This window comes from Heliangelus exortis, chromosome Z, assembly GCF_036169615.1.
Source record: "Heliangelus exortis chromosome Z, bHelExo1.hap1, whole genome shotgun sequence".
Taxonomy (NCBI): domain Eukaryota; kingdom Metazoa; phylum Chordata; class Aves; order Apodiformes; family Trochilidae; genus Heliangelus; species Heliangelus exortis.
In genome coordinates this window covers 63,550,290-63,568,762 of record NC_092454.1, presented here as the reverse complement: position 1 = coordinate 63,568,762, position 18,473 = coordinate 63,550,290, and the positions used below count along the sequence as shown (strand labels likewise).

At 41.6% G+C, this 18,473-nt stretch overlaps 1 long non-coding RNA gene across 1 annotated transcript; it reads right to left on the bottom strand.

The window, feature by feature from the left end:
* Window positions 1–1,038: 1,038 nt before the first annotated feature.
* LOC139790080 (uncharacterized) lies at window positions 1,039–15,426 on the bottom strand. Its single transcript, XR_011723374.1, has 2 exons — window positions 15,204–15,426; window positions 1,039–1,899 (listed from the first exon to the last, which is right to left on the bottom strand). It is a non-coding gene; the product is annotated as an uncharacterized lncRNA (long non-coding RNA).
* Window positions 15,427–18,473: the final 3,047 nt, after the last annotated feature.

Here is an 18,473-nt window from a genome sequence, read left to right as displayed (position 1 = left end):
GATAACACAACCTCTGACACCTTTGTTGACTTTTCCGGTAGCACTTCAGGAAGGTAAATTTGCCTAAATATGAAGGGAAAATACTGACAGGAAGAAAATACTCCTGGCATCACTAATACACTTACATGCTGACAGCTGACCAGGGTCCCTGGGAGAGGGGTGGGACCTCTCCAGCTCTTCTGGACAAGCCACAGCTTTTCTGGGAACTTCACTATATTCCTAAATGCACATCTTTGCACACAGGGCAGGACATTCATAGCCTCCACATTCAGACAAAACAAAAGCACAACCAGCACTCACACAGTGGGCCCCACAAGGAGTTACAACTCTAAGAAGTGATGTCACATGTCAAAGAGTATTTTGTTGCTTTGTCCTCTGCTGTTTAGGTAGGAGTATGACTTTAGATACTGCATGTATCTAAGTAAATAGCAGCCATTCATGTATTCATCCCTTTCAGTCTCTGTGAGGCAAGATTTCTGCTCAGGATTTTGGCTCAGCTGACCTGTCTGAGGCACTGTGATCTCTCTCACTGCAAGGGCTGAGTGCCCTTAGTCCCGTAAGGCCACTCATCTCACAACCCCTCATGAGGCAGAGTAGTGCCACAGGCAAGACCAGGAGGAGTGCGGGGTAAAAGCCCTGGCTGACAAATCCATGACATAGAAGAGCACCTTGGCCATCTATAACCCACATTTCATCTTCTCTAAGTGCTGCATGGAGATTCAGGACCACTGCACCAACATGCAGTGACCCAGCATGGGTCAGGTTTTGCTGCAGTGGTCAAGTCTGGGTTGGGATGGGGTAGGGTGAGGTGGCATGGGATGGCATGGTACTTTACTAAGAAGTGTCAGAAGGTTGACAGATACTTCTTTTCCTTATCTTTCCAGGTACATGCATGAGGTAAGAGAGAACAGTGTGCTGTCTAGGCTGACTTTACGGACAAAAGAGAATTCTTTGCAGTTCAAGACCAGTAAAAATTCCTTATCCCTCTTTGCTTTCTTCTTTTAATAGAACACTAAGCTATTGAAAGGATGAAATATCCAACTTTCTTTGTGCTATGTTCTTGTTTTCCCCTCACTTCAAGAAATTTTCAGTATTTACTCAAGAGGATTTCAAGATATTCTTCACTACAAAATGCTTAAAGACAATTAAATATCCTTCCAAACAACAAGATAGCAGCCAGGGGCAAAGTCCCATATCATCTGACTCCAGTGAGTGCTTTCAGACTGGGCCTCCTCTTCTCCTCGAAGCTTTGTGTTCCTTCAGTGTCATGTTTGGAGCATACAGAATTTATTTAGAAAACAACAGAGTTTATTCTGCACCAAGCAAGCCATACCATATTTACACAGCCAGATGCAGCAGCCATGACTGAAAGGCTGGAAACCCCCACAGTGAGGGACCTGACCGGTGCTTTCAACACACTATTTAAAAACAATCTTTGTTTTGATTTTGTAGCTTTTGGCTACACAGACAAAACACAGCCAGTGGAAAAAAAAAAAAAAAAAAAAAAAGATTAAGAAAATCTGGAAGATGTCTTACTCCTAGCTAAGAGGACTAACATGCAGAGCATTTGGTATCCTTGCTCCTCTGGACATCAAGAACTATTCTGATGCCAACTGCCCCTTGGGGTTTCTATAGGCCTCTTGACACATCACCATAGTGGTTCTGCTAATGAAATTAGTTTAATTTGATCCAAGCTGGGATCCTACTCTTAATCCTACTAATTTATTCTCTATTTCTCATCATGACTGTACTTAGAAACCTTCAGGTTCACAGCAGCAAGGCCACTTTACTCAGTATATCCTACATTTCTTTGTCCACATAAAATGGGAATATTATTTCATCTGTCTCTTTCAGCATAACAAAGTCTGCTCAAATCCCATGGCAGCCCTACAAGAACACCTGTTAAAACAGAAAAAGAAAGATAATAAATTAATAAATAAGTAAAACATCTGCTATGGGATCCAGGAAAATTATCAGAAGAAACACAACTTTTGTGTTTTTTAAAAATAAAGGCTTGCAGATGCCTAGCCCAGCAGCTAGCTACCTTCCACTGGTTGTTTGGTGGAGAGGCACAAATCCGCCTACACATTCAGAAAAAAATGCACGAAAGCAGATGTGTTAAGCATGAAACTACTTTATGGTTTTTCTCATCTATGCCATCAGGTGTTATTTGGTAGGTCCCATATTGTGGTATTTAGGGGGGGGTGGTTTATGCCATGGGGCACTTCACTGAGCTGTTGTTCTGCAGAGCTGTTCTGTCAGTTTATACTCCTGTAAATATCTCTCTGAAATGGTGGAGAGCTAGCTAAAATTAAAATCATATGTCATTCCAGTTGGAGCCAGTAAATGAGAATAAAGGCATTCCTGCATCCCATTAGAGGATCCCTGTGGTACTTCAGACATCTTGAGCTTGCTGTCATCAAGCCTACACTCCAGCTCTGTAAGAAGCTCTCCCTTACCATTGTCATTACTGCAGTACTAATTGTCCTAAGGAGGTGGGTGGTCACAGCAACAGTGAGTGCTCTCTTCTGCTCCTGCAACCCTGAAACAACAGGCTGCTTTCCTGTGAATAACCTGTGAGAGCCAGGCAGGAATCCCCTGGGTGTGGGAGTGAATCCTGGTGGAGACCCTGCTCAGAAAAGTTTGCCATGGACTCAGACCTGCATGGAGGTGAAAGCCCTGTGGATGGGTGAAATACATCAGCAGGGACAAGAGAAGCCAGGGGAATGGGCAGCAGAACTCAGGTGTGAATTTTGGACCAACCAGTTTGGCACAGTGTAAACCAGGGAAGGTATTAATTATGCACTGGATATTAAGCACATATAACCTAAAGTATTAACATCCACAAGAGGAAGGAAGTAAATCTTTGAGTCCAGTACATAATAATATTGTGCAGCTGTCTCCTTCAGCCACACCCCACAAATGCTGTATCTTTTCTCAGACTCAGGTATTTTGAGTTTCCAAATGGGCCAGCACCATCTGCTGTATCACCTGACATCTCATTTGCTTCCTCACACTACGGAACATTTGCAAAATGAGGTATGACCAAGCAATTGCTTGTGGTTATTGCAAGACCCTTGTGGACTGCGCTGCAGTGTGACTTTGCACCACATAAGGCATCCTTGTGCATCTGAGCCCTCAAAAGCTCAGGTCACATAAGTTACTGGATTCTGTATCAGCATCACTGTATCAGTGGTCCATCCTCTCAGGTCTGGCACACTTGCTGCTTGAACCTCTGTCCCAGTCTCTCTTCCAAGGTGCCTTGTTGAGCCATTTACTCTCTTCATACATGATGGTAATGTCTGCCTTGTGAAAATAAAGAAATAATTGAAGGGTGTGATGCTTCCTTCTTATTTTACCCAGGGAATTCAGGAAATAATCTGGAACAGAAAAATGTTCTTTTCCTTTTTTTTTTTTTTTTTTTTTTTCCTTCTTTTTCCTAGCTGAAGGCATTTTCTTGCCTCAGCTTCTAAAAGTATTCAGCATTCAGCAAATGATTCTCTCATTTTTTTACATTACCAGAGTCAAGTGGATGCAGTTAAGACTTTCACTAAATGAAAGCTGCAAAGTGAATATCTTTCATCACATATTTTGCCAACCCTAAACAAGAGGCAAAAGGAAGCCTGCGTGCCTGAGGTCACAGGGAAAATAAAATCAAGTGCTACAGGTACTGTAGATTACATACAATATTAAGAACAGAAAACAAATTTTTAGAGAATTATGGTTTTTATATTACTTATAGAATCGTGCTTCTTGAAGTAATACAAGTTACATGTTCCTCCTTATGCATATTTTTCAACCAGTTTATAGCAGAAATGTTCTTCAGGGAATGGGTGAGAGAGTTACCTGTCTTATGAGACTCCTGGGCCTCTCTTAGACCACTAGCTAGTCCTGAGAGGTAGGAATAACATCTTCTGTGGAGTTTTTTTTATTCTTCTGATGTAAGGCTGACAGGGTCAGCATCAGTAGGCAGGAGATGCTAGCAACAATATATGGGAAAAATATCTCATGGGAAATGAAGAGGAAAAAGAGGGGTTTCACAATACAACTCATTCCCAAACTAGAGTTTTTTGCAAGTATTGTAACTCCACTTTCTGGAAGCTGTTGTTTTCATGAAAAATGTTTGCCTACCTTACACAGAAACTATTTTTCAAAAGATAAATAATTCTTAATTTCCTGATTCTTGCCATGATCTATATGCTACCAGTACCATAGTCCTTAAAGGTGACTTTGAACAATATGTGATGCAGACCATATAATGGCATTAAGTCTAAGAAATTCAAAGTACATTAGGCATAAAGAGAAGTGTCCCTTAAAAATAACGGATTTTCACGTCTCTAGAAGTAAGAAACTGTACTGCTTAGAGAGGCTTAAATGTCAAGGCTCATATTCAAACGGACATTCTAAGTATCCCTAAATGCTGGTGGTGTTTCAGTGGGTAATTTTCCACTAGAATTTTCCCTTGCTACTGCAGTGAGCAGTGAATTTAGCTTCATCTGCAGCACTGAACTCTCAAATCTCCTTTGGATGTAAGATCTTAGAATGGGTCAGTTTCTACTGAGCAGCTCTGGCAAAACCTAGGTACATAAAATATGTGCTTGATGAACATCATGACAATTTCTGTTCTTTACTGGAAAGGAACGTGGAGGCACTCACACAGTGACAGCAAGATGGGATGTCAGTTGTCTCCAGAAAAATATTTCTTTGCACACACACAAGTGACAGTACTTCTTGCTTTTGTTACCACCAAACAGTCTCACCTGTAAAACCACTATTGTTGGTGATGATATACAAACTGAAATTGTCTGTGAAATTGCAAGTCTGAAGCACCCTTGCAAAGACAGGATGTCAAGACCAAGGGAAGGAATAAAAAACCCTAGCACACGGTGCCATTTTAATGTTCTGTGGTGCAGTGTAAATCTGTCTCTTATGGTTCTAAGTAAGAGGTGGGAGAGTCACACATGAGTCACTGAAGCAAGTACCTGTCCTTTCCTAGTGGGGTCACATTCAGAAGACAGCTATCACTGGCTTGCTGGTGATTGCCAGGTTTCTTTTAAGTTATGCTGGTGATCATATGACAATACTGGCTTGTGGTTCTGCTGGCCCATGGAAGATAGGGGCTTGTCTGAGAGATCTGGGAAAAAGAGAGATAAATCTGTAGAGGAATAAAATTACTTTTAGATTATAGGTGAAATTATAAATAATGTTATAGTGTTAGACAATATTGGGGCTGTTGCAAAGAGTCTGACAAAGTCCTTCAGGGCCACCACTATGCCAGGGTGAAGAGATCATCTATAGATGCAAAGGTGCAGGTGCTGGCAGTTGCCTGCAATTCTCTCCCTTGCCTTCTCCTACTTGTGAGGGTTTTCCCACTGATACTCATATCAAAGTGCAGAATTGGACACGAGAATATTGAAGTAGGTGATGTAAGATGCTAAAATGCTATGGCAATGGCAGATGGCTCATTTGGGGTTATTAAAGAGTGCAGTGGGACAGACTGCGGCATATTGTCCAACAAAGGATAGGAAAGCATCAAGCTGTGCAGTACATATTGGTAGCCTAGACAACTGAAGTCAGAATCTCAGTCCCTCTCAAGATGTCCCTGCTTCCCCCTCCTCTTTAACCATTAAAAGATTTTGTATTGTGGGAAATCTTATCAAAGACTAATATTTACAACTGGTGTTCCTCCTTCCTTCTTTTTGAAAGTCTTGGACACACAGAGAGCTGTGTCAGTATGTCTTGGTGAGTGTTTTAAATGTTAAATCGATTTAGATCCTTTGTGATGTCTATAAAAGAAGAATGGAGAGCCTCTGTCTTATAAACTTTCTAATTCTATCTTTTCCACATGGAATTGCCTCAACAGGAGAGACAGGGCAAACACCAGCACTTCTAGACTGAGCTGTTGTGCTCTTGTTCATTCTCTGCTCTTTTGATTTTCTTTTCTTGTGCCATTCCCCTAAACAGGCTTAATAAGCATCATACACAGAGAGCAAGAGTGTTTGACATAAGAGCAAATATTCACTGAAAGGAAAACTGTCCTTATCTATAGAAGTGCTGTGTGAGTTTGTACCTGCAATGTACTTTCCTACTTTTCTATTTAGCTTCATATGAACATTGTGTCTGTGTATATGATACAATTTTTACTGATAAGAATTCAGTATTCTGCCAAGTAGAAGAAAATAGCATAGGTTTATATCTAAAAGTCTGAGTTGGTATTTTTGGGGCTAGTGCCCTAGAGATTTCCTGTGTCTTACTGTATCCTGCTCTACATGAGCTACAAGTTTTTCTTATTAGGTATTTTAAAAAGGAACTCCCCCCATACTGTCTTTCCCTCTTTGTGGCTCCTCATGCTTCTTTCTCTCAGCTCTTGCAGAGGTGAATTCTCTCGCATGTAGAACTAGGAATTTCAAAGCCATTAAAAGGTGCATGGTTAATCCTCATGAAGTGTCACAATTGGTGTCACTTACCATAACCCTAAACAGCTTCAGAATAATAGAATAATTAGGCCAGTGCTTCTGCTTTTCTGTTTTGGCTTCTGCTTCTTGTAGGTTTAAAGTCTCTGTTAGAGAGCTTTAGGTTTCCTAAGCTGGGAAGCAGAATACAGGTTCAAACTGACGTCTGTAATGAGCAGCTGTGTGGGAGCAGGCAGCAGGCAGGCAGGCTGTTGAGATGACTTTGTTAATGGTGAGTTCGTGGAAAAACTTCCTCTACAAGCATCATGAAGTGCAGGGGGAGAAGGTGACCGTCTGCAGACACATCCTGAAGCTCTCATGGTGGTAAAAATGAGGAGACATGGGCCGGAGTCACTCTTAGAGTTGTTTGCAGTATCAAGCTGTGTTTCAGGGGCAGCCTTGTGCATCACAGCATCACTCTGAGTGGTGTGCTCTCATTGCAGTTGTTCCAAGTGCTTTGTAAAGGCTGTGATTTTTATCCTGTTCCCAGGGATGGAGGAAAGGCTACTACACCACTACACTACATTGCACCACTACAGCCAGACACAGCTTCAGCACTTCCAATAAACTGAAACAAGGTCAGACTGTCTCTTCTGTGTGAGACATCAGGGCAATTTCTCTCTATCTTCCCACAGCAGGCTATTGAGACCACACTTCACAGACCTGTTCCCAAACCTTTGTTCAGCAGTCACTTCCCTTCTGCTGAGCACTTCTAGCTTATGCTTCCTCTACTTTTGCTGCTGCTCCACCAGTCTTCCAATGTTGATGCAAATGTCAGTTTATCCCTGTTGAGGTGACACTGCCTTGTTTAACTTCAGCTTATTTCACTTTATCTAGAACAAGCATTTTTCTTGCCAGATTTTTTTTTTTTTCCCTCTCCACTGTCCACTCCATCCCTAAAAGGACTGGAGAGGGATTTATTTCCAGCTGTGCAGGAAAGGAAAGTGAGAAAAACAATTCAAAGTGCAGCCAAAATTCAACTGAAAGATGACATTGCTTTCACTGAGCTGCAAATGCAGACGAAATGCTGCTCTCACTAAGGAATGGGGAAAAGAAAAGCTTAACTCTGTGGATACAGAACAGCTGCGATATAATGAATTTAACAGCACTTTGTACTATAATATGGAAAAGTCTTTGCCCAAGCTCCAGGAGACACAAGGGCTGAAGTAGGAGCAAACTGCCCTCATTTCTGGGCAAGAACTTCATTTTCGCATTGGGATTAGAAGAAATGTGGTCTTACACAGATGGGATTCAAATGACAAGGAACCAGGAAGCAGCAGTGTCACAACAGAAGGTTGTGAATGCTGTGGATCACCAAGATGTGAGGCAACACTGGGAAAAACTCATCTGCACGTAGAGGTGTAATTTTTCCCTGAACAACTGTAGACCCTATTAAATTCTGATTTATACCAAGCTCTGTCTGACCTAAAAATGGGTCCCTTTTTCTCTTGTTCCAGGTTTTAAATAATGATAGCACCAGCAAAATCAGAATCTAGCCAGCCTTCGTTTCAATGAGGTCTTCCTCTTCACCTCTTAGTTAGGATCTGCCCTGAGCATGCTTGGCTCAGGATTTATGGGCTTAAGGGGAATGTGATCACCACTTGAAGCCCAGTTTCCCATCTGTGGTTCAAGGCAATCTGCAGTTCCCTGTGTATCATATTTTTAATCAGAACATTCCCTTTCTGTCCCTAAGCTCTGCCCATCACTCTTCATATTCTTGCCCTTTGCCAGCCTCATCCTATTGCTCCAGGTGCTTTGCAGGGAACTCCATACAGCTCAGGTGCATAGGCACCTCTGTAACCCTGATGCAAAAAATTATTCATGATTTTTTATGCAGAGGTCAGTCTGCAAGTGTAGGGAGATCCAAATAACAGCTGCTTGGCTGAGTGTCCAGGAGCTGGTGGATGGCCATGGCACACCAGCTCTGGTGGCCACCCTGCCTTTGGGCAGGAGTCCCTCCTGACTATGGGGATGGATCTACTACTCTGCTTCCAGACCAGCTTCCTTGTCTGTAAGACAGCACCAGTTCCCAGAAAACTGCACTTGGCTGTGGCTGAAATACCAGGAGTGTGATTTTTGTCTCAGGGATTTGCTGCCTTCACGCTGCGCTCCAGCTGTGCTTTCATGGCAGATGACATCAGCAGCACTCCTCCAGCCCAGCATATAATATTCTCAAAGTTGTACAGAAACTAATTAATTCCAAGTGTGTCCCTTATTTCCTGACACAGCTTGTATCTGCCTTTACTTCTGCACATGCAAGAATGGAGCCTTCTTCTCCCTCTTCATCGTAAGTGGTCTTGAAGTAAGCAACATTAAATAAACATGCAAGGTTGTATATATTCCCCACAGACTGCATGGGGCTTTTGCAATGTGGATTTCATTAAGATCAAATGGGCTAAGGGAATAGCAAACCTGGCACTGAGTAATAAAATAATCAGAATAGTCTTTGTGTAAGCCAAAGCTTTCAGAGGAATTTACCACCAAATTCAACATTCCAGAAAGTATCCTTTAATTTTGCACATGCAACTAGTGCACTTCATCAGTTTCATAGCCTGACAATAGTACCCTGAGTCCAAACTAGTAGAAACACAAAAAATCAGGAAACATCAATCTCATGCCATTCCTGCAACCATAGAGTCAAAACTCAATTGTTAATAACGTGTCTTTTTGGAAAATCAGCAGCTTCTAGATCTCATCATAAAAAAGAATCCCAAACAAAAGTACATCCTCTTTAGGGATTATTTTAAATCTAAATCCATTTGGGTCACTCTTGAGAAAAGTTAAATATCTCACCATGGTGTTATACTTGTTTTAACACAGTAAGATACATAGTTGGCTAACCTGGTGTAATTACACTGGAAGTACACAGTGGCACTATTACACAGCACTGATTGCCCATCAACACAAAAGGCAAGTTTTCCACCTTTCCTGGAGCACAATGCTCAGCTGTGAGCCTCTTCTGCTCAAGAGCTTGTTTGTGGAAGTTGACTGACTGTTGTAGCACAACACCATGTAGTGCTGCTACCAGTACAGACTTCAATATGACATGTGGCAGCTAGCAAAAATGGTTAACAAATTCATTCAAGGTTCATATTGAAAATGGAAAGAGAAATACTAACTTAACATCAATGTCGGGGGGGGGGGGGGGATGGGGAGAAGTTCCTGTGTTTTCTCCATAAAATAGTTGCATTTCTCTTGCCTATCTTTTGCCTCATTCAGCTGTTTGCTTGAGGATACGAAGAATGAATGAATGAATGAACATGAATGAAGCTCCAGGAAATAAATTTTTCCAGAGTTTCAACTGCTCACAGTGTTGGAGAAAAGCTTAAAAATGTGAGTAAAGTAATTTCTACAGTGTTGGCAACTGTAAAATATGGAGAAGAGATGCACCTACACAGCATCAAAAGTTGTTCAGAGTGATTTCCCTAAGCTGAATCCAGCCATCCTGAGATGCTCAATCAGGATTTTGGGGTTATGACTGCTGCAGCATGTTGGGTGGGGTGACACTTGAAAAACCTGGGGGACGAAAAGACCACATCAACTGGTACCTGCTTTACCTTCTCTCTAGTGTCTCTGACAGCAGTCACTGAGAGTGAAGAGGGTACTTTCTGTGAGGCTACATCATATTCCTGTGCAACTCATTGCACAATATGCATTTCATGGGGTCAGTCTGCAAAGATGTTTTAATTCAAGTTGCCATCCTGAAGTTTGCAATGTTTCCCTGTAATTTTGAGGATTCTTCATGTCTCAATCTAGAGCTGGTCACAAGGAAGTCATTGCTGAAGTTCTAAACACCTGAGGGATAAAAAAGCACAATTCATAGGAAGGTATAAAACTGGTGATAGTGAGGAAAACATGGCAAATACTTCTGTGCACTTGGAGTACAGTGGGGCTCAAGTCTGAAAAATAATTAATTGCATTCAGCAGTTCAAACACAAAGATTCTTGACCTCCAAGGTTTTATTGTAATTCCACACATACATTATTCTTTATTCCAAACCCACTATTTTATGAAAACCTTAAACAGTTATTACACACGTTACATTATCTTGTGTTCAGACTTCTACAAATGCAACCAAGCCCAAGGCTATGCTGCATATTAAACTTCCTCTGGGTTTAACCCCTTATTTTTTTCTGATTTTGCAGGTGCTACAAGTTTGGATTTTCCTTCCCTGGGATTTCGTTATTTTTAATTGAAATCAATAGGTTCAATATATCCTCTCTCAAATAATGCAAGATATGTGAAGAATGCTAGTGCAGTTATTTTAATTCACTTCCCTCTAAAATCTCCATTGTTGTTGGAACAAGCTTAGAGCCACTTCTGAAATTTCAATCTAGCTCTTTCCCCCTCTAATATTTTTCTGTATTTCCTTCCTCAAGAGCTAATAGGCAGACTTTTCAAGATTGAGGTTAGTGCAGATAGTCTTGATGTCTCTCAGGGGAGAACTGAGCTGTATCACAATTGTTCTGCCCTTGTGCTGGAGCACACCTGCAACATCTACAAGAACCCAATCAATCTGCTATGCTGGGACATTTCATAGAGATGAGACCAGGCTGAAGATTTTCTTCTCATTAACATACACATTCAGCATCAAAATTCTGCTGGACTAGATATTTATGTCAACAAAGATAGCATGTGTATTTTCTTCAAAGAAATATCAATATATATTGATATATGACATATATATTATCAATATGACATATAAATATGTACTGATATATGTCAGTCAGTCTGGTAGACACTGGCAGTGATGTTATTATTCCTCGTGTCCAGTCTCCCATTTCATGGCAAGATCCTTAGTTCAGTAGTAACTTTTAAGTCCTGTGTCAGCATCTCACTGTTTCAAATAATTCACTTCTAGCTGTAAGCACTCTGCAAACCCTCATATTCTAGTGTAATATCATTATCTATGGTTTTATGGCCTGTTGCAGGAAAACAATGGGTTACACTGCAGTGATATTGAAAACATATTTGGCCATCTAGCTATGACAGTAATAGATTGACTCCTTGCTTAGATTGGAAATAATATTTGCACATCTCTGCTCCCCTACACCTAAATCATCTCTTGCCTTTTTAGTAAGTATGAAGCTATTAGATCAAATACACACATAGTTTTCACCTCTGATAGCCAACCCATCCTATATGTGAATCACACAGAAGAACAAGAGAAGTTCTAAGATGTTACACTCACATTTGCACAGTGATACAAAACTTTGTGATTTAGGCAAGTAAGAAATGTTTAAGGGAAAACTAGTCAATATAAAAATATCCTGATTTTGAGCTGCCATGGAATCTAAAATGGATGAATGCTTTTGCTGAAGCTCAGAAGAAGAGTCTGGCTTTGGTTTAGCATGGGCCTGTTGACAAACATATAGCTCATGTTCTTTTGAAAGCATAAGCATTGCTGAGATTAAAAAAAACCAAAAAACAATCAAAACAAAACAAAATAGGTGTGGTTTGGTGTTTACAAAGTTTTCCCATGGGGTTTTGCACTTGCCTAAAGCTGAATTTGAGGTGAAACTCATGGGAAACATGGCCAGATAGGAGTCATAAGGCTGAAGTAATTGCTGATTACAACTTGCTGAAAGCTCCAAGGACAAAGTTTATGAAGCTATCAGCAATGTCCAATTCAATTATAACACCATGTCACTGAAAGTTTTGTCTGGGAGTCTCCTGAAGTTTCTGAATAGATGTCATAGCACTAAGGACTCTGATAACACAGTATGGTTTTAAGGGAATCTGCACACCAGTGACTTTTTCATTAAAACCTGGAATTGCTTGTAAGGACGTAAGATAAGTCGATTCAAAAGACGACCACAGTGAGCTCCTGATTGAAGGGATGAGTCAGCTTCACAGAGTGCTCAGCAGGATGCAACCCAGCAACAGCCCAACACTAAAATCTCACAGTTTATGCTGTGGGCAACTACAAGCGTTTTGTGGTGCTAATGACAGCTGTGTGGCCTCAAAGGCAAACAAGCACTCCCTCTCCAGTTCTGAGGCAGTCCACAGGTTACTAGCTCAGTCCTGAACTGCTGGGACCCAACATGATGTTAAAGAGCTGCTTGGGGCTCATGGTGCTCTCCTCTGCACAGGAGAGGCACTGCTGGCCACCTCTTCCCCCTCCTGTTTCCCAGATGCAGCTCAGCTTGCACCCACCCTTGACCGTTTCTCCCCACTTACCTCAGACCCTGGGTCTCTCCCATCATTCCAAAAGGGGGGGTTTCAGCCCAACCAACTGCACCTTCACTTTCCTTAACACTCCTGGTCCTTTGTGCCACACTGCAAGGCCAGTCACGGCAGGAAAATACCACAGTGGCATACAGTTCCTTTCCTACAAAGGCTGTGAAACCATAGTTTCCTTCCTGCTGCATCTGAGAGTCCCTTTGTCAGCTTTGCTCGGTGCCCTGTTCAGCTTCCTGGAGCAGACTTTTTTTTTTCGAGTTTTTTGGATGAAATGAAAATTATTTCCTCTCATCTCACTCCTTACCACATCTATAAAATGAATGATCATTGCATTATTTGTAACCTGCTTGATGGTTTTTGTGTTGTTGCGCCTCTTCTCTAAAATAAGCTCCCCTAGTTTTCTGCAGGAGAACCCAGATAGTTATTTATAATTATCTTGTAACTCTTATTTGCCTCCATCTTTCAAAAAGTGAAGAGGCCAGTGCATGTTCCTGTCAAGGTTTCCTGAGATCCAAAATGGAAACTTGAAGCATTGGTCCCCCAACTGAATCTATTGAGTTTGAAATGATTTCTCTCACCCTCTTCTGGCTATCTTAAAAATGCTGGCATAAAATTAGTGTAGTCTTGACATGGGGCAGAGTCCTAAATGTACACTGGTTCTGGGAGAGGCAAGCAGTTCAATTAATTGGTTTCAGTGGGTTTCTCAGGGGTTACCAGTGACTGCCCAGTGAAAGAACTTATGGGGAACCGACCATCTTGTCAGACCACTTGATTTCTATTTTCAGCCATGGCATTTTGTCAGCTGCCCAAGAATTTATGCAATGTCAGACAAATGCTATCAGATCTAAACAACTTATGGTCAACCTTTTTCCAGACCAGTTTTGGAAGAAGACCCTACAGCTCATAAATATTTTCAGAATTATCCTCTGTAGACCAGAAAACAAGCTTCAGACAAAGTCATTTTTCTCCAGTCTTTTCCTAGAAAGACTATTTTTTGCCTGGGATGTCTGTGCATGACAAGTGTTGGCACATAGGAACATGGCAGAAGTTCTGAGCCTCTCTTGCAACCATGATGCTGAGATTCACAGCTGTAATGAAGAATTATTTCCTTTCACACCCTGTACATTGTCAATGGCAAAATGCTAAGCCACCACTGTCTGTTCCTGCTCCTATTAACAGAAGTTTCACTACTGTTCTCTGTGACAGCAAAATTTGCCTAAAACTGTGCATATTTCAGATACATTTGGACATACAGGATTTATCCATAAATCGAACTGATAGAGTCTTTTATTGTGTCACAGGGCTCAGTACCTCAGATATCCCATTCACAATGAAAATGAGAAGCAAAACAAAAATGAATGTTTACATTTTCTACTTGTAAAACATTTCCTCTTCCTGGTAGCAGGTTTGATCATCTTCCCATTTACATCAATAACATGTTTGCCAATATTTCCAGATGAAATAACATTAAATGTTTGTGTGCATGCAGGCTTTTGCTTTGGTTTAAAAAAGAGATGCATATTATGACAATACATTTAAGTACAGATCTTGGGCCTTGCCAAGCTATTTTAGCTACATTAATGAGACTGTTTTAGCTTCATATAACGTAACCCTGTCTTTTTATCCCAGAATCTACTGCTATACTTTAGTTACACTCCAGGCTGTCATTAAGGAACACAGGAACTACAAGGCAACCTGCACAATCACTTCTAAGAGAGGTCATGCCCCATTTGTAGTCCTATGAATACTTACATATTGGGCTCAGCAGCTGTGCTTAATATCTGTGAGATATTCCACAATGACATTTAAGGTCATATATATTTTCATTCTTAGAAGCTAATTACATTATCATATTTCTAAGAAATACACAAGCACTTTTGCCAAGCTCCTCCATTCTTAGAAAAGAAATTTTTGTTGTCTATTATTTGGCAGCCGGGGAAGATGACCCTGTCATAGATACTGGAGATAAAGAAGAGCTTCTCTAGGGAGAATGAGTAACTGTGGGATAGTCTGTCCAACAAGAGGAATCTTCAGACATCTTTAGTTATGAACATCAAGGCTCTCCAAGCCCAGTTTTGCAAAACAGGAATTAAGGAGCAACAGCAAGGAGTGTGTGTGTTTCTCCTCAGGCCCCACACATCTGTGGTAGAGCAGAATCTGGGGAGCAGTCTGCCTGAAAGACCAGGACAGCAGTAGGGATGCTGCAGGCATGCTGTGGCAGAACTGCTTGGTCCTCCCTCTAAAATCTCTCCTGGAAAGATGGAAGGGGGGATAAACCAGATCTGCCAGACACCAGCTTCCCAAGACTTCTGCCTAGTAAAGGAAAGCTATGAAATTACTATCAAAAAGAAAATGAACTGCTTAGTATTATCCCCCCAGCCCCAGCCATCCAAATAATACAGAAATATTACACATATTACTAAAAATCCTTGCTCAAGATAATTCCTGGAGTAACTTCACCAAAATGTATGGAGGCAGTGCTGCATTAGCTGAAACAAACTTAATATGTCAAGAACCCAGACAAGTGTTATGCTACATGTGTCTCACAGTTAGAACTAATGGCCTTACCTTACAAAAGAATAAATGAATCTGATAGAGTGAAGGCCAAAAACATTAATGTTAATCAAAATGGTCCTTGAAGCAGACTGTTACTTCCCGGCTCAGGCTTAAATGTCTGATCCACAACAGCTTTACCTTGGTGTGGGAGGCACCAGCCCACACTGTCTGCAGTAGGAGAGAGACTAAACCAATGGTGCTGTTTTGTCTGGTTATCAAATAACACCGATGAAGGTTTTCACATGCAGGCTTTGAATCCAGCCTAGACCTTTAGTTTACCTTCAGCTGGGTCCTTCACAGAAATCATGAAAACACCCTCTCGAGTTTCAGATTAATTCTTTCTGTGGTTGTGAGCTGGCTCAGGTTCATGTAAACCAGCCAGCTCTGGCTCTCCAGAACATGCTCAGCATGGACACTTCACCCATGTGCTCCCTGGCTGGTCTCAACAGCCACCAAAAGGGAGAATACCTCACTTGTGACCTTACCTGCTTCTAGCTGGAATTCTTTGTTATGCAAGAAGCACATATCTGACTTTGCATCACCCTTAGAAGTAATTTTGTGATGTTATTCACAGTACAGGTCCACAAGTTCTACAAAGCAGTTCAGAGCAGAGTGAGAATTTTGCTGCCTGCCCTTGCCCTACCTTGCTCTGGTAGGAAAAACAGTTCTGGTCCTGCTGCCCAGACCCAGTTCTACCACCACACCTCTGGTCTTGCAGTCTCCAGGTCAAGTATGACAAAACAGATTTTAAAAAGCACTTTTTTTCTTGTCTAAGATTTTCTATTTAGTTAATGTGTAAATTCCCTGCAAATTCTAGTGAAGCCCAGGAATGGCAGGTTGCCCCCAGGTTGCTCCTCTACCCTGAGGTGAAATCTCCCAGGCCTGGCTCAGGACAACTTCTGATTTGCCCACTTCTGCCCTTCTGCCCATCTTGAGGCACCCAGCAGTGCTCACAACCAAAATGCCTGGCTTTGCCCTCTTATCAGGGGATTGCCGTGGTGTAAATATTTGCTCTTTTAAAGAAATATTCCAGCAACATCTTTTTATTTTGCAAGTTCAAAGTGCCCAGCTACAGGGATTAGCTTGCTTCAGGGAATGCCTCATTCCACACCCTTTCTCACCCTGATGAATATGATTTTTTTTTCCCAAAAGATACACTGAGTCCTGAGCTCAAGGAAGATGTGCAGAGGTGAGGGATGTCCTCAGTCTGAAGTCCTGGGTGAAGTCAGCAGCTGGACAGCTTGGCATCAGTTTTGAGTTAGTGCTTATCTGCTCTCTGAACCCAAGGTTCACTTCATGTTTGTCCCAGAAGAAGAAAGAGAGATATTGCTGGCCAAAAATAATACTCTGTATAAAATGGAGTTGCTTTTCCACATACAGCTTTGCTGGAAGAGAGTTAAGTGTGGGAGGAAACAGCTGCTTGTGCTTGAAATTAAATGTCATGTTGAAGGACAGTATTTCAGTATTTCACAGAATTGTCATAGGATATGTTTGTATATACTAGCTTTGTCATTATCACTTAGTACCACAGGTTTTGGTTTGTGGGGGATGGGTTACAATTTTTCCTCGTTTTGTTTTTTTCCTTCTCCCTTCCCTTTTCTCACCCCCTCACCCACCTCCCCGCCCCCAACCTTTTTTTTTTTTTTTTTTTTTTCCCCCTCTTTTATTACTATTTTGTCAGGAATGGATCTTTAAAAACTCCACTGTGATTTCAGGAAGATCCTGGATTTGTCAAGCTCAGTGGCTCGACAGGGCAATACAGATGATCTGATGCTACAGGCAGCTTTGTGTCTCTTGTTCAGTATCTTGTAAATGAGTGCACATGAAAAAAAGCAGTGACCAGTGGAGTATGAGTAATACACCTGGGAATCCAGGTTGTTGCAGGGATGCAGAGGGATCCTGCTCACAGCATGCATCACCCACACCATCAGCCCACAGTGTGGGACTCCCCTGATGAAGGGGGATATGAACTGGCCATCACACACAGCCTAGTGGTGGACACACTGGGTTTGTCGGGCAGGAATGGAAGCAAAGAGCACAGGGGCTGAACGATTTCCCCCTACACACCAGGTCCTGCTCCTCAACTCCTGTGCCACTTCCAGGGATTCACCTCTCTTTCTGAGTTGAATTTTTTCCTCCCATGAGGACTTTGAGTTGCTGTTTCTCCTTTCAAGGACTTTCTTAGAAGTTTCCTTCAAAGCTTATTTGAAGTGACAATGGCCCTAATTAATCTGTCCTGGGTCTCAGGTACCCACAATCAGCCATGATCCTTCCCTAGTGCCACTTCTTGTGAAAAGAAATGTCACTATTTACAGCCCTCCTGACCTCTGACGCTGCAAATTCCAGCCTTGCCTCTCCTGCTTTCTACATCTGTACAAGAACATTATCCTAGAGAGTCGTGGTCTTGGAATCCAGCCTGTTTCCAGCAATGCTTTAGTTTTTCTGTTTTTTTATATTACAAGCCACAGATAGAAGCTAGTATTTCCTTAAAACATGAGGATGCTAAAGAGGGAAACCTGTGCCTGATCACACCATGCATCACTGATCACTTAGTATTAGTTTTAAATTTGTCATTTGTTGGGCAAAGCTTGGATCCCTAACCAGCATTCAGTTTCAAGTTGCTTTCTTATCAGGAAAAATGGTCCACCAGGTGCAGTGGGGTGTATTTCCCAGCATCTGTTTTAATCTGGTTTTGCATATTGAATTCTTTGTTTATGTTCAAAATGTTGTTCTGCTTATTAAATGGCTCTGGCAATTAAAAGGTGGGAAGTGGTCTACAATCAGAATGTGAGGGCTGATGTCCAAATGGCTATTTGTAATATTTTTAGGGTTGAGATTCGCAGCTATCTTGAGACTAAAGCTGTATCTACAGGCTGTATGTGAGATATGTGTTGGCTTAAGACCGTGAGAAACAAAAATCCAGTGTCATTGGTCACCTGAAGTCCATTTACTGAAATTAAGAGCTACTTCAGTACTTATCTTTGGGTCTTTTTAGATATCCTTAAATTAATGCTGGCCTGGATAATTTACAGCTAAGGTCAGAAATCACAGCAAAATGTTAAACTGGACTTAGATGTCAAGCATCAAAAGGCTGAATTGATAAACAGCCTAAGAACTGGTCCCCTTACTCTTTCAGTCCACATATATTTCGGAACCAAGAGGTTCATTTTGTATTTTAGTATCCTGAAGAATCCTCTCCATGCTACTACCTACACAAGGCTGTGGTGCAAGACCAGCTTTCTGCCTTCCCAAGTGTCTCCATGCACAGCAGGACAGAGCTAA